We start from the raw sequence: 16,535 nt of genomic DNA on the forward strand, positions 1-16,535 counted from the left end.
ATCAAAGGCCTCTTTGTCGAAGAATGAAAGAGAGAGAGAGAAAAAAACACAATAGCTGTCGCGACACGTTTGCCCACTCACCTCGCGAGGAGGCGATAATAAGGAAGATCACCAAAGATCGGTGAGTGTATTTTTTAGACAAATCTTCGTACATCGTATAATAGCTGGTGATCGTAAAGTAGAGAGAGAGAGAGAGAGATGAGCTCATTAGGAGTGTCGAACAATAACGTCACTGCCGCCAATCAGAGGCTCCGTTCCAGCAATGACCAGAAGCGCTGGGCCCCAGAATATGTGCTCTCCGCGACGAGGCGTCCGTGGGAATAAGCCAGAGCTCGAGCTTCCTCTTTATTTTCCACGGGGCGCCTTCGTCCGCACTTGCGTTTTATTTCACCATCATACCCGACTCGTGTACATAAACGTAATCGTGTGGACGTCGCGACACGCGGTTTTCTTACAAGCTGTATTGTTTCCCTTCGCGAGTAAAAGTTGACCCGTGAACCCGCGGATCTGGGGGGGGGGGACAAAGAAAGAAACGAAGGCAGAGTCGCGTCTCACTTAATTGGTCGGCACCCGCTTCCTCATACTTGCATTATACACTCGAGGCCGGTCGCAAAGTGCGAGAACTCAAGTAGGTACTTGCTAGTGCCTCCCCGTGCTATACGTGCCTCTGGCCTGCACGTACCGTATATATGTGTACCTCTAATTGAACTAGAGCTGCGCTGGGCGCCGCGCTAATTAGCATTATCACATACATACGTGGTACGTGCACCATATGAAGCTGAGCCCGCCGAGTTAAGTACGATTTTCCTTTCGTTTGACCTCTCTTTCTCTCATTCCCTCTGTAATAATGGGTACAGTTACTTTTCTCTTCCCCCATTTCTCGTTGTTGGCTCTGCTGAATTTGGTAATCTGTTATTTTTTTTAATTCATAGGGAGTTTTTCATGAATTTAAGGAACTAATTGTTACAATATATGATTACAAGACTCGTCGAAAGACCGCATCCAGATTAAATCAAATTTATTCCGTAATCTGCATGGTCCAACAGCCGCGTTGTATACAAGAGAAAAAAAGGCACTTCGAAGGCAGCAAAATAAAATAAATAGCGAACCGACCGCAACAATGCACGTTATCATCGCGTAAGTACACGCCAAAGTGTAGCACTGTACAGCCCCTCCCCCGCCCCCGAGCTCAAAAATACCTGAATAAGTGGCCCTCCCTTTCTCTTTCCTCGCTGAAGTTTCTTTTTTTTTTTTTTTTTTCATTTTTTCATTTTTTTTTTTTTTTTGCCACACAGCAGCGCCAACACGATTCCGCTTTGCATTCTAATCTATTCTTGTTCCCCGCTCGGAGCGCGCGCGACCCACGAAATTGCTTTGTTTTACAGCTCCTGCAACTAGCTGCTGCTCTTGTTGTTACCGGGGCTCGACCACGTGCTTATGCACCGCGAACTCGCGGGCTATCTGGGAGGACAGCACAAAAAACCATAGACAGAGTTATACCTGCGACAAAAAAAGAAATTAATTAAAAAAACATTCCTGGTCCTCGAGTTGCGTCTTTGTACGCGCAGAGAAATGACTGGATAACCCAATGTACCATGTATGATCGTCGAACGGTGCTGCACGGCACAACAGTTTAAAAATAATTACGGTGCGTTTGACACGCTGATTGGATGAAAAAAAAAAAAAAAACATATGCCTCGGCCTGTACACGCACCGTATATGTGTGCAAACGGTAGCCAAGTGGCCGGTGATTGGTATATAGATTTTTCAACGATCGCGAGATCGAATAATTAGAGCTCTTCGAGATGATAATATAGTTACGTATACGTGCGCCCACCGAAAGACGAGGAGTCACGTCCACCTTTCTTCATAAGGTGCGTTGCGCGTAAACGCTGCGCGCGATATACGTATCACATGTCTAAGTATATAACGTTCGGTGGTTTCACCACGACGGATCAAAGTGGCCTTTCGTTCGTTTCGATGTTTTTCCAATTGCCGCGGTAGGTACGCGTCGTTTATAACGGATATACCTGCAAATCGAGAAACGGCCGATGCTTGATTTTTCCTTCTCTCTCGCTATCGCTCTCTTGGTTTATACACCGGTGGTGGCCGATCATGGTGCCGCGAGCAAAAGGTATCAGAGTTTTCCTTCTTTTTCAGAAAAGTTGAAAGGTTTCTAAATTTCAAATTTTCATCGCGAGTCGCTTTCACGCCGTAGGTGAATACACGCTTGCCGCTCAAACTTTCGGAGAACCCGTTTTTTGTGTACATGCCTGTGTGCCGTATACACTACGCGTATACACATTAACTTTTGGACCGGCGTATACAATAGCGTGGTTTTAATTACCTTTCGGATAAAAATCGTAGAACCACTTCTAAAGTGGGTGTACGAAAAAAAAAAAAAAAAAAAAAAAAAAAAAAAAAAAAAAAAAAAAAAAACCGAGTTCAAAGCTGCTTTTTCACGGCAAATTCAAAGTCTTTTGCCGAAACGTGCTCGTGCGCGACAAACAAAGGCTCGACCGATCGCAGGTAAGATATATACTCGTATATGTAACTATTAGAACCGCCAATAGACAAGCCGGCGAGGCAAAAACGTCATTATTCATTCCGCACGACGATACGTCACGACGCGCGGAGGGACGAGAGAAATGTTGCTGTTACATTACATAGGTAGGTATATAAATACACATGCACCAGACGGTGTACATTATTAGAGCCGCGATCTTTTTGCTCCATGTATCAAATCACAAGGTTTGCACGCGAAGAGGATGATTGCCGGACCCGGTCCTCTCTTCATCTTCGTTATCTCATTTTTCACGGAAGTCTGCACCAGGAAAATCCATCATTTCACTCCTAATTGCACGCCTCTGTTTTACAATATCCCACGTGTGTATGTGTGTGTACGTCAGTACTTGTGCGGAGGCCCAAGCTGGGAATTTCCGAATGTTGGAGCGGCGAGGGAGAGCGAACCGGAAAAGGAGAGAGAGTACTTAATACCATATTTGCTCCTTCGCGGGGTCACGAGAGAAAAGGAGGTGGCGGGATGAGGGGGTTGATTTATTTATCGCACGGGGCTGACAAAAGGGCGCGAGGCTCTATGGGGTGTGTTTAATAATAATACTGTGTTGACGCAATCGGCAAAATGTACGGGTGATGTACCAGGTTGGGTGTATATTTTTCCAGAAGAGTTACAATTTTTAATCAATCGAGGAGGAGTTTTGGAAAGTGCTTATCTGTAGCGCAGCCGTATCGTACAATCGTAACTCGAGTGATTCTTTTTATTGTCAACTGATGTGATTCATAGATTTGATCCATTTTTGCGATAATCCAACGACTCGGCTGTACTCGAGTGCACATAAATTGATAACTTAACGATTTCCGAGCGTGTATCGCTTGTAAAAAAAAAAAAAAATCTTAAGCGTAAATTATCAGCTCAATGATAACGAGTAAAACATAAATACTTTGACGGTGACGAGGCAGCCGCGGCTATTTATCGGCGCGACCACTGAGTTCATTGTGTCAAAAACGTCGTCCCGCTCCTTTATTGACATCGAACTGTACGATTTTGTACTTATGCCGATTTTTCCACAACATATTTTCACGTATCCCATTTTTTTTCAAACATCTACGAAATCGTTCAATAGATATGTATACTCACCAAGAGACGAAGCACCTGGGCCCTTGCTATTACGATGCCAAGTTGGTGCATACGTATACAAAGGTGGATGAGTGATTTCCTGTTTACATTTTTTTTCCATCTCTCCGCGAGTTAAGATTTTGTTGATCGTTACGTGTCCCATCTAAAAATACACAGATGATACATCGATTTTAATTCTCGTAATTTGTGTGGTCATATAGGGCTACACTTGTAAACGATTGCAATAAGAATGCGCGGGTTATTATCAAAAAAAAAAAAAAAACAAAAAAACAAAAAAAAAACTGCGGTCAACAGCAGGAAAAATAATAAACCAACAATTGACATTGCCGATCGACGCGTGACTCTTTCGCAAACAAGAACCATTCGATCAAACGCGACACGCTACGGAGGTATACGGGTATTTTACAAATACGCGCGTTGATTTACACCGAAACATAAACTCGGCATGACACATAAACATAACGATCGAATATTAAGCCACAACGCGATCTCGTATACTATATCTAGCGCGCGTACAGCATATGCACGTTCATACAAGCACCTTATTTATAAATAAAATACTTATCGCGATTGTCATTCCGCGCTCGGTGCACTGCTTACGTATGACTCAGTGATGGATAATCATCGTCAATCACCACCGACCGAACTATATGGACGTATATTTTTTTTTCTTCTTCTTTTTTCTCAAGTATCGACGGAACCGTGTACACCGACCAAACAAAAGATCTTAAGACGCCAAAAAAAAGAAAAAAACTTATTCCCTTACAATACAAAACGCAATGGGGCTGCAGCAGCCATCGAGAAAGAGAGTCCCCGTGCACCCTTGCGTGCTCTCAAAAGGGAGTGAATAAGGGTTGAACCAAATGGGAAGCAGCCTCTTGTTTAGGAAGTCTGCCCTGCGCGAGAAAACGGAGCTGCTCGTCCAGATCTCTCCCCTTTTGCGTATAGGTACATCACGTACACCGGCTTTAAGTATATTCCTCCTTTTAGAGGATCTCTCTCGCGTGCATCCGAGCGATCACATGCCCCCGCTGCCCCTCTTCGTGCCTGATAATCATCGTCTCCCCTTTGATGCGCTCGAGTTCGACTTTTTTTTCCTCTCCTCCCTTTCTTTTGCAAGCGGCGTTGCGGTGGAGGGAGAGGGTAAAAAAAAAAATTGATTTCGCAGGGATCGAGAGCGCGCGGTGATGCGAGAGTTTTAAGCAATTTTCTTTTTCCTCTCCAAAGAACGTCGCGGGCGATTCGGCGAGGCTCCCCCGTCCCCTGTTTTGGGTACGTTATTACGCGCAAGTGTGCCTCGACGCATACGTATATTTTACCCGCGAAATCCAGGCTGAGATAATATTTCCCGAGGACGAGGCGAACAAATAACGCGCGTACGAGCAGCGGAAGGGCGATAAATTGTAATGAAATAACAAATAATATATCAGTCCCGAATTTGAACAAACGAGCCTGGGCTGGCAAGTATATAATAATATATAGGTACTATCGACGCGTCAGAAAAAAAGCCAATTGTCCGACGCGCGTAATATTTATCAAACCGTGTACCGCTGAGAGCGAGAAAACACTTTATTCATCGCGCGATACCGCACGAGGATTTCGCGATACTTTGGTTGACGAGGCAAGCACGCGTATACATATACGTATAAAATACAGTACGCAAGTATATAATTCTTATCGTGGAGCGTACAGTTGTAACGTGGGCAAGTTATACATTTTATCGATACCAAGTGCGTATACAGTTATGAGATTACGCGCGTCCAAGTTTAACTATCGTCGCCTCGTTTCTAGTGACGTTTGACAGTAGTTTCGTGATATTCGTACATTCACATGGATATACGCTCGCCAAGTGCCCACCACTATACGCGAAATTTACGATTAATAAACCAACCTATTTTACTATCTTCCGTGAGTATATACGTGTACCTTGTGCCATATACACGCAAGATACGATGTCTACTGTCGAGAGCTTTGTACACCACCACGTAAAATATTTGCAGGACGATGCTTGACACGGCGTATCCTCGGCACTTTCTGCAGCGCTTGCACTCGTACGAGTCAATTAAACCACGAGCATTCAAGCGAGTCCGGGAGATCTCACCCTTTGATGTCTTCACTGGCTACGTCCTGCGGCAACACTCCTGTAATACAAGAAAAATAAATAAATAAATAAAGTTGTTGCAAGTGTAATAACAGAACAGAGATAAGGCATAGGTGTAGAGATGCTATCCACCGCGAAAATAACGTCGCGCGCGAGGGATGAAGAGGAGAAAGCGACGCGCTTTTGTATTATTATACATACCGCGATATAAACACGTACACACACAGCGCGGCGTGACGCGCCATTGAAAAAGGGAAGACGAACCTCGGGAGCTCGCGCTTGTACCCCACATGCATGTTAATAATAGAGCAAGATACTTATGGACACGAAAATTTCACTCGTAGGAGCCAAGGTTGAGATCTTCCTCGCACGAATGCGCGTTTAGCGCGAAAGTCCTTAATTTCGTGCATTATATATTATGCTGAGTATATCCACGATGCGATGGTCGACGCTTTCGCGTTGCTTTGGATGCGAACAAGTATGATATTTTGTTTACTTTTGGGGAAATTTAATTTCTACGATGATTGATGCGTGCCGTTCAATACGTTTAATACGCTTTCAAAACTTACTGGCTTCCTCGATTTTTTTTTGTTTCTCAAAAAATGATATCGGCAATAAGTCGATCGTCATTAATTTCTGCATCACTACCCTGCACAGGAAAGTTAATTTCTTCCGGACAGGAAAGGCACTTACAAAATGTAGCTGGAGGTGGGGAAATATACTTTGATGTTCCATCGTTGCGATATACGCGTAATCATGGGAATTGCACGTTTCACGAGTTATGTATACGATAATAACACACGGCATCTTTTTGCGATTTCAACTAATTACTCACTTTCGTTCTTAAAAATCGGTCTTTCGACGCGAGCTGTTTTAATTGTGGACAATTAAAGGCAAAACATTTAATCTTCGGCAATTACAAACTTTTTTTTTCTATAGTAAAATCGTTCTCTCAATACTTGCTGTGAAGTTGTTTTTGTAGAAAAAAAAAAAAAAAAAAAAAAAAAAAGTTAAACGTAATTTTTGATTGACAACTGCAGCGCATTATTGGGTGTCCCGTTGTAAATTCCAAAGTTTACATGTCTATTAAGGTGATTGCAAAATGTAAAACAGCTCGCACAGAGTTACGTAAGGCTCGAGCGGTTTCTCGAGAAAAGGTCAACGAGGGAGCCCGTAGAAAATGCAAAATTATTGCACCGTGACTCCAACTTTCTCCCATGTGCCCATCGCTCAACCTCCTCCCTTCTTTTCATCAACTCGACTACAGCTCAAGAACGGCGATGATGAATAAACAAAGGATAAATAACAAGACGCGCTCTTACATATTTTATTCTCTATCGAAAACAAAATTGAAAAACTACATTCTCCGTTAGTTTTTAGGTCGGTTGAGAATCATTGTAGAGCATTTGTAAAATATGCATTCATAACATATCGTAACAATGGCCAAAAGTAACTTGTCATTGGCAAAAAATTTAATCAGTCATCGTTGAAAAAAAAAAAAAAATATACAATCGAAATGACTCGATGCCATGCCAGCTCATTTTTTGCAAACACAAACATCCGGGACGGCTGCAAACTTCGCCAGCTAAAAGTTGCCCGGTATTTTCACGCGCCTACGCCGATAGACACGAAATCGCGGGCGCGACCTCTCAACAAGGGAGGGAGAGAGAAAAGGGGGAATAAACATATACATACTGAATTGTACATACACACACTAACAAATAAACACACAGGCGCGAGAGGCCCGTTTGGCCGTCCTCGACCCGAGCGGAGGCTCGCCTTCTCGAGGTTGTTTCTCTCTCACTCTCCTTTTTTCCGCTGCCTCTCCTCCGCCTTATGTATGCTTCTATTCTCTTTCTCTTTGCGTGCTCCTTTATTTCCTTCTCCTTTTCTCTCTCGCGTAGCCTTTTATTTGCCGTCTCTTTTTTCTGTCCGTCTGTCTGTCTATCTTGAGGAGACAGGCCTAAAGCCGGAGCCAAAGATAAGACCCAAAACATTTCCTTAAATTGAAAATTCCTTCACTGCCCTTATGGGCTTTGAAGGGAAAAAGCCAGAGAGATCGAGATAAAGCTATCCCCGCTCATTTTTGCATATCTGATGCCATTAAATTGGTTGATATTTGAAAGATATGTTGACTAAATATGAAATTTCGTTATCCATCAAAGCAGCCTGACAAGTATGACTGTCTACGTAGAACAAACAAGGTTTTATTATTTTAATTATAATTCTGCATCCACTCAAAAAAAAATAAAGCATTTAACAATGCAAAAACTAATACAAAGCATATGCTAACAGATTACTGTTTATCTGGGTGAAATAATGCTAATTTTCTGTATTTATCTTTCCCAAGATTAGATTATTTATGGCATGATTTGGACACACTTTATAGAAATACTCACCTAGACTACATATGGGATGGAAGATGAATTTTCACACTCAAGTTTTAATCATAAAGTAATTCGTCTCACAATTAGCCCGATGCTCCTTTGACTGGATATAAATTTTTCTCTCCTTGTTTAGAACGTGTGTTTTATGTCACCTGAAAAATATTCACAAATTTCAAAACACGTTAAATTTGTTTTAAATATGAATTTCCAGTTCTAAGTTGATATCATGTCAAGGAGTTATGGGTTATGTGAACACACACGCAAACCAAGTACCAAGTCACGGCAGCAATTTGTTACGAGTTCTGTCTCAGATTTTTCAGTATCAATATACTACAACACTTTTAGTTCAGTCTGATTGATTATTTATTGCTAAAGCCAACCTCAATTTATGGTCTCGATTAACTGTAATTGTTGCTATATAAGTATGCTTATTGAGTTTTTTTTCCTCTTAGGTATAGGTTAGGTATACTTATTCGAATGTTTCGAACGTTACCTACAACGCCAAGCGCTTAAGGTAACCTAACCTGTAGAATCAAAAATCTATCAACATACAAGATGGCTGCCGATCACTGAAAGATAGCGCGTTCATCAGCGTTATCTCGATCTTCTCAACAATCAACAAATCTCAGCACAGCACGTACCTAGGACAGATAGGTAAGTACTTCAAATCACATAGCCCTCGGATTTTTAGTACCTATTAAAGTACACTTAATAACTAATAACACTAAATTAAATTACGCAATACTTATAACGGCACGAAGAAAGAACAAAGTCGCAGCAGCCGGCCGGTTGTTTTTTTTTACGATTCTATCTCTTTCCCTGATATGATTTCTATCCATACTCCATAACCCTCATGTATAGGTAGACTTTTCGTAGACTTTAATAGGTACGTAAGCACATACAAATGCAGGTACACGTTCTACTTCAAACACATATAAGCAAAGTCAGCAAAGAATATTCACACATATATATTATAGCGTATTCCCCACACATACACACATATTCTACCATTACGCGGGGGAGGGGAGGGTACCCCGCCGCTGCGGCGCTGCGCCGTCGGCTCGGAATGTCGGAATAGGGAAACTTCGGAACGTCTCTTTCTCTCTCTCTCTCTATCCCCCTCCCTCTCTTCACGCAGCTCAGCGCTCGAGCGACTCGAGCGCCGCCGTCAGTCCAGCTCGAGCAGCCGAGTACGTCGGGTTTCTTTTTGTCGTTCAAGTTGACACGTCTATTCACGCTCTTTGTTTATATATACATTAGTACATAGTAAATATACATCGTTTTGCAAAAAATGCGCGACGCGTGCCTCCTTTTCGTTCCGCAAAAATAACTGCTATTATTGCTTGCACCTCCGTCTATGTAATATCATCAATGCCCCTCGAACACCTGAACTTATTTGCCTATACCTGATTTGTTGTGAATTGAGAACCAAACGTGTGTTGTTGTTGTTTTGTGCGAGACTTGTGACGAGCATCAACTGTATGGTGTATAATAGCAGAAAGATAGACAGACAGACAGTTTTTCCCCAAAGCTTTGCTGTCTGTCTGCAGTGAATAGAACGAGAAAAACACGATCGAGGTGTTTGCGTTTTAACAGTACTTGTGTACATAAAGTACATGTTAGTGAGGTGCAAGTGGGCGCGTGAGAGTGATGCGTACGTTTGAGGGGAGGAAAAAAACGGAGCAAGCTACCTTTACATACACACCTGTGTGGTTTATTTCTCTCGTTGAAAGAGTACATCGCGCGCATGTGTACCTATAGCGCGGATGGTAGTAGTGGTGTATAGCGTGCTCATCTCTCCTTTTCCGGGCGAAAAGAGAGGCTAGAGTGTGACGGGACGGGTGTGCCGATTTCGAGGAACTGTGATTTTTTTTTTCCTCCGACCACGGCGAGGACGACGACTCCCGTCTACGGTGTGACGTTTTTTTTGGAGCATCGGACGCAGAAGGAGACCCACGCAGGCTGCAGTACATCATAAAGGTTAGTTAACTAATCATTTACACGTTTGATACACAAAAATGCACAAATTAATGTAGACTTTCCAAAATACGGAGTTGATTATTTTCACTTATGTTCACAAAGTATAAAGTTCAAATTAAAAAGAAATCCTCGTCGTTAGTGTACATCATCGTATCGTCTCCTTGTTTATATTGTGGTGTAGAAAGTATACACAAATATACCGCAAGTGAAATCGTATTTCACTATGACGTCTCGCATACTTTTGATGGAAACAGCTTCATTTGGCCTTGATTATGTATACACAATAATTGTATTATTTATAGTATAGCTGGATTCGCGACAAGAGAGGTTATGGTTTCAGCGAGATGAGTAGTTTGACGTAAACCTTGTAGACGCGAACGTTTTTCAGCTTCCAATTTTAGCCAAGTGATCGAAATTTATGACGAAACATTGAAATATAACAAAATTTTATTCAACATTTTGACTTGAAATGTGGAATATTTATCGAAATATATGGAGAAAGGCCAATCAGAACGTGTTAATTGTTTTTGCATGAATTTGAATAAATCACACTATACGTATGGCCTCAAAACGATGGATGGCATTTTTAAACATCGAGGCGCACAACACACCGAATTGGGTATTCAGTGAATCACAAAGTTGCCTTTAATCATCTGAATATTTTAAAAAGCCATAGCTTTCCTCACTTGAGATTTAAAAAGAAGAAGAAGCAGAAGAAGAAAAAGGAGTCTCAATGTCATCGATTCTCCGAACGAAGAGAAACGAATAAAATCACGTTTAAAAAAAAAGACCTAGGTATATCTTAAAACGAACAAAAAAAAAGTCTGATCCAATCCCTGTCCAACTACACATATTCGACGACGACACCGCAATATTATACACCGTTCTCCGTGTCCATTTCCGGTCACCAAGTACAATTGTTCCCCCACGCGTTTGTTGAGCCTCTAATGAAATCGAAATCCACCGCAAAAAAAAAGCAAAGAAGAATACCTGCAAAAGTAAAACGAGACAATGTCAGCAAATACATGTCTCTCGTTTGATTTTCCCTCGCCAACCCCCATACATCCGTTTATCCGTTATATATGGAGGTACTGTACTCGTGGGAGTTTTCAGGGTAGGGTCGAAACCCTCGCATACAGGTATACACAGAGAGGGAGGCTCACCCCTGCCGGATGACACAGACAACGGAGTCGCTCGCGCGCTCGGCATACCATTGCCACTACCACTACACTTGCATGTATGTATTATCTGTATAGAGAGTTATATTCTCGGCGGCTCTGCTGATCTATTCCGAGAGCCCTGCAGACCTCTTTTTCTTTCTCTCTCTTCTCGTGCATCTATGCCCATACTATATAATACTCTCTGCTTCGGGACTTCGGGAGGTCTCTGCATATACATATATAGGTATACATAACAGGCATAGTACGCCGATATTAGGTGCCCCTTCGGCTTCGATTCTAATTCTCACGAAAAGTTTCGAGGTACATTAGGCGAGCGGTACAGGTATACATGTATGTGTACATGGGTATTAAAGGTATAGAGTGCTTCGACTAGATTCCTGTCTCGAGCTCTCTGCATGTGCTGGATGTTATTCTGTTAACAGGGAGGGGGTTGCTCCGCTTGCTTCTTTCTCCTCCTCGTCGTCGTCGTCGTCGTCGTCGTTCTCTCTTTGGCTATACGACCGGTCGGATGGGATATGGGATCGTTATCGAGCGCTAGAAGCGAGAGATCGGTTTTGTTTTTTTGCACTTTGGTACGATGTATACCTTACAGCTCGAAGCTTTGGGTTATTGGGTATACGGTCAGCCACGAAAGGGGGTATTTTAATGTAAATACCAGCCTCTGCGATAGATAGAATTGAAAAATCATATCGTACCTTCGCTCTCTGTTATTTGCTGCGAATCTTTGCTAGACGTATAATACATGTACTGTGCTTTCATCGAGTGAGTCACTCTCTGCAGTGTGGGTGTACGCGTTGGCTTGTTTTGGTCGGGTGCCCTTGTTTCGTTCGGAAATTGATGTTCTGGTCTGGGCGCCAATGGGTGATCCTGCAGTATACCCGTCTCGTGTCCCCTTCCAGGTAAAATAATCCAGTGTTCGCTTTGTCGGCGATATTATTGTTGAAAACTGAGTTTTTTTTTTTTCTAATTTTTGCTCTTAATTTGAAGTAAAATGATAATTTCGTGTAAAAATTTCAACCTTTTTGGTAGAAAACCCAAAAATGATAACACAATGCATCCCTTTCTGCTTTTTCATCTGGATTCCAGTATTCGCGATATTGCCGAAACATTCCAATGTATTTTGGCTTGCTGAACTCAAATTTTGCGGTCGGAAGACTAAAAAATAGCCAGATGAATTGTTATTTCTATTTGTGAATTTATTTGGCCGTTTTTTTTTTTTTTTTAAACTTTTGAAAAAGGAAATAGTCTCAAAAATTTGTTGTTGAGATTTGTACTACGTTTCTCTTTTTTCGTAATTTGAATTTGATATCAGGACACAGAGTGACAACCTTTGTTGCATACACTGAGAACAAGCGTTAAGAAATATTTCTTCTTTATGTCTCCAATGATTAATCTATAATAAGTATCCGCTACCAACCGTTTGCTCGTCAATAAAACAAGAGACTATGGTTGTAAAGTAAAAAAAAAAATCTGCCAACACGAGGGGGTGGGTGACGGCACGTTGCAAAATCTCTGTCTCCCACATCGGAAAAAGGGGTGGTGCACGGGGTACGACGACTGCCTTGCAATTCTTATGATGCGTCGATCGCAGAAGAAGAAGAAGTGGTATAAGCAAAGAGCATACAAATATACATACACACACTTGTCTGTGTTCGTGCGTGTATGTGTATACCTATGCACCATAGGTACAGCAACGCTCGCGCGCCCGTCTATTTCTATCTCCTCGGATATATAGTAGCCGGAGAGCACGCGAGTGTTCCGCGGTGATGCTATGCCGTGGTGCTGCCGTATGCGCCCATATAATATAGTTATAGGGCCCCGGCTTTCTCCATCTCTCGACTTCCGTCGAGCTTACCTCGCTCTTACAGGTATGTATATAATATTATATATATACTTCCTTCTCCATCTCTTATTGCCAGATCTCGATAAATATTACAGCTCGAGTGTGTATTTTTTTTTCCCATCTCTGTATGTATATTATATACGCGCCTTCGCGTGCGTGTGTTGTTATAGAGGAATTATTGAAATTGCGCGGCTGCGGGATATTTATTCCTTTTTCTCGTTTTTTTTTTTTTTTTTTTATTATTTATTTTTCCGCATTCTCGAGTGTTTCCTTACAAAGAATCGTTGCGCGACGAGCCCTCTTTTCCCTCGTGACTACGTAAAATCATATTTTTTTACTGCCAATACAATGGAGGGCATAGATTTTTAACCCCGATCGATTAGAGATAAGGACTACGGTAGATAAGACGCGCGAAAGAACAAACAAAGATGATTGTACCTACACCTTGAATCTGCAGTATATAATACGTGCTGAGTCAAGGCGAGTTTTTTTTTTTTTTTTTTTTTTTTTTTTTGACGTTCAATTATTAGCTTTGTTATCGCAGTAACGAGAGTTGGTGCAAATATATGTGCCGTGCGTGGAAAGAGCCTGGCGGCCGGAAGTTGGTCGAGGTATACAACAAAGATGAGTCCGTGGTTATTTATATATGGTCCGTATAACTGGCGTTTTTTTCGCTGAAGGACAAAAGAGACCTAGGATCGATTGGATGGAAAATTTTTTTTTTTTTTATGTTTGCTCATCACATCAGTTCCAGCTGTAGAATATTTCATGTGGATTACAAAGTACATTTGTTGCGACAAATTTATCTTTAATTTTTTCGTGGGAAACGATTTTCTTACACATAGATTTTTTAAAAACAAGTCGTCTTAAATTTTATATTTTCAGGCATATTTTCAAACTAACCTTGATTGGTGCGCACTTTGTTTATTTACTATAGAGTGTGCGAATTAATCGTATTGAGCTACAAAGGCACCTATCGAAAAAAAAAAAATAAAAAAAAAGATTCAAATAGTTTATTCGTTTATAAATACATGAAAATGAGACGTTCGCCTGCCTTTGCATAGCGTAGAGTTAATTTTAAATCTCGAGTATGTTAAAGTGAGTCCATGTGCGTGCGAGAGTGTACACATACATTAGTACGACCGAGCAGTAAATTTCTAAACCAGTTTTCAATCTTTACTTGGAGTAAAACCAAACGTATACACACACGCGCGCATACGAATGATTTTTTTTTATTTTTTGTTTTTTTTTATTTTGTCGCCATTAAAAAGCAGGTTTTATATATGTATACGCGCGCGCGGGAAGGGGCTTTAGAAAAGTTTTATCTTTATGGTTTTGAAATTCTTATAAATCTGAGTATATATACACATGCATACACGTCTCGGTAACGTTGAGAAATATACATAAACACACTGGAGTGTCGCGTACGGTTGACTCCATATTTATATATACATACGCGAGCACGATGCGCCGGAGAAATCATTTATAACGAGAATGATGAATTAACAAAAAAGTATCCCTCTCTCTCTCTCTCTCTCTCCTGTGACATCGTTTGTTCGATCTAGCGAGTCGGTCCTCTTGGGAATGTATAAATCTATTTTAATTACCTTGCAAGCCCACTTTTATTTACAAAGCTCGAAAGTAATGTTCATGCGCTTTCATCATCTACGAACGAAACCTTATTCACTCAATGTTTTTTAAAACTTTTATCATTATTATTATTATTATTATTATTATCATTATTATGCACCTATACTTTCCACTTGAAAAGTGCAGTGGTTCGCGCCAACACCAGCATAAACACTTATCATAAATATCATCTGATGCTCGCTCGCGACGATCTCATATGCACATCGTCATCGGTGGAATTGTACCTCTCTCTCGCTTGTCCCTCTATACATAACAAAGTTACGCATCTAATTGGGCATGCATTTATCAAGTCGTCGTCGAATCATCATCAGCAAAACAGCGAGTCCTCGTCATATCCATCGGCACTAACAGACCTCGAATATATATAGGTGTATATATATTACGTTATATAACTCCAGTTAACTCGTGCGCACGAAAACACACTCACACACACTCTGCTCTGTCCATACATACACGAGTATAATGCCTCACATATGTATATATGAAAAGCAACGTCGTGTACACATGTATTATTATATATTGTATACATGTACGGGATTCCGGTGGTGCGCGCTGGTGTACGGCACTCGCTCGCTCTGTATACCAGCCATTAGAGAAAGAAAGACGGAGAGGCCCCCCCGACCTATACGTGACTGCTATCAGACCGGCCGATCGAATTATTCAATTTGCATTCCGTGCCCTGTTGCTGCTGGTTGCTTCTTGTGCTGTACGTGTATACATGCATATACATATACGTGCGTGCGTGTGTGATCTAGCGCACACTGGTTTATCAGTCGTATACGGGCGTGTTGTATACATCTATGCGAGAAAGCGCGGAAAAATCAATTATGAGCGCCGAGATTTGCTGTGTGTTGATTTTTTTCTCCCTCCAACCCCCCTCCCTTCTTTTAATGTGCACCGGGTGTGCTTTAATACACCTACAATTGTACATACTTGTCTGTATACGAGTGGTTTATTGGTTGGGGGTTTTCCCTTATTGGGCCGATATTTTATCGCCCCGAAAGTTCCATCCGACCAATAACACCCTCGTTAATTGGATATTTATGAAAAGCCTAAGCCTCTTTTTACGACTCGCTTTGAACGCCATCAACGATAACTTCGTTCTCCCCCTCTCGTATGTGGGTGTTGCTGAATTTTATGTCCTTCCCATGGGCGAATCTCGCCATACCCCCTCTCCCTATTCCCACGAGATTAGGTGTACCCTTTAAACCAAACCCAAAGGGGGCTATAATTGTCGTTTTTTTCTATTTGTAAAATCAAAATCCTCCAACTCGGCGTCAAACGACTGTTTTAAATTAAATTCGATAACATCTGTAATAGATAAAAGGGGGGGAGGGGGTGGTTATTGGGTGTCCCATCGCGCACGTCGTAGCCCACGTACCCACGAGATGTGTACCATAATAGTAAAATGCGCCGATTTATCGCCGGCCGGTATATTATATGCACGAATGAGCCGTCGTTACGTTATAAGAACCCTCGAGCGGAGCTCCATAAAAGCGACCAATAAAATTCGCGCCTCCCAGCACGCGCTAGAGGACCCCCTACGTCTATTGTCGCGGTCGTTTTCTAAATAAAACTGGGTGGGAAAGGGGGGGAGGGGAGAGAAAAAAAATCACGTCCCGAGTGTCGTGGATCCTTTTTTTCCTTCTATACTCACCTTGTTGCCCGGAGTTCCTTAACGCGAGGTCAGACGCGCGAGAGAAATGAAAGAACTTTAATCGCACCTCGAAGCTAA

The 16,535-nt window shown here is 41.8% G+C and overlaps 1 protein-coding gene across 1 annotated transcript in view; it reads left to right on the plus strand.

Moving 5' to 3' along the window:
- The first annotated feature begins 9,335 nt into the window (after nt 1–9,335).
- smash (smallish) overlaps nt 9,336–16,535 on the plus strand; it is a 131,084-nt gene continuing 123,884 nt past the window's right edge. Inside the window, exon 1 of the mRNA XM_089589017.1 lies at nt 9,336–10,126. The gene's annotated coding sequence lies outside the window, so the exon portion shown is untranslated. The remainder of the gene's footprint in view (nt 10,127–16,535) is intronic.

The sequence above is a fragment of the Copidosoma floridanum genome, unplaced genomic scaffold (assembly GCF_036245765.1).
Source record: "Copidosoma floridanum isolate Cflo_tuat_1 unplaced genomic scaffold, Cflo_Japanese_pri ptg000007l, whole genome shotgun sequence".
NCBI classification, from domain to species: Eukaryota; Metazoa; Arthropoda; class Insecta; order Hymenoptera; family Encyrtidae; genus Copidosoma; species Copidosoma floridanum.